Source organism: Macaca fascicularis, chromosome 3, assembly GCF_037993035.2.
Source record: "Macaca fascicularis isolate 582-1 chromosome 3, T2T-MFA8v1.1".
NCBI lineage: Eukaryota > Metazoa > Chordata > Mammalia > Primates > Cercopithecidae > Macaca > Macaca fascicularis.
The window spans coordinates 18,721,799-18,722,856 of record NC_088377.1 but is presented as its reverse complement, the minus strand read 5'-3'; positions in this window follow the sequence as shown (position 1 = coordinate 18,722,856).

Genomic DNA, 1,058 nt, shown 5'->3' with positions numbered 1-1,058 from the left:
TGTATTTCTGCATTAGAGTGAGCCAAAAGAGAAACTGCACAAGAATGGAATGGTAGACGTGAAAGAATGGCTATAATCTCTAAAGGTCAGTGTAGGGTACCAGGTCCCCATGTAGCTCACATACATTGTTACTGACCTGCTAGGCATGTGGGAGCAGCCAGACCTACAACTTTTTCAGATCCTGCTAGAGCTTCAGGTTTAGTTGTTGCTCCCAGGTAGAGAGTAGCTAGCTCTTCCTAACACAGGACACTCATATCATCAAGACTGGAGGAGGTAAGATTCAGACACTTCCCAGTTTTTCCTTATGGATTCCAGTTTGTCCTTGCTGTGTCTCCTATTCCATGTCTAACTTTTTTTCTGAACTACCAGCCTTGACTATCTATAGCAACTTCAGATCCACTGCCAGATACAGTGATAACAGCCTTCTGTAGACTTCTTTGCCAGCTCCCACAATTGTATATGTTCTGATTCCAACAATGTTCTTTCTTCTATGGTGATTATGCTTCTCCGATTTAACTCTAACAGATACAATATGCTGCAGCAAAATAAGGGGGAAATATCAAAAAGAAAGGCAACATCATGCAATGAGCCGAGATTGTGCCACTGCACTCCAGCCTGGTGACAGAGCGAGACTCCATCTCAAAAAAAAAAAAAAAAAAAAAAAAAGGCATCATCAGGGCACAAAAACAATGAATTCACTAACGTAAGAAAATTTGGAATTATTGACCTAGGATGATTGCTTCTGAAATCAGAAAGCCACCAGTTCAGCTAAATTAGAAGCACGTGGACTTTAGAACAAAGGTCTCCAGGCAAAAGGACTGGAGATTTGAGATTAAGTCCAGATAAAGAGTAGGTTACATGACAGAAAGTAAAGATAAAATTAATGATATTATCAAAACCTGAAAGAAAATGAAAGAAATCAATCATGAACTGCAGGTAAAACAAACATCTGCATAAGCAATTATGGTCTATATATCAGATTACTCCTTCAAATTAGAATAGGAAGCCAGTAAACTTCTAGAGGAAAAATGGACTGGATTTTAGGCAATAGAGTGAGC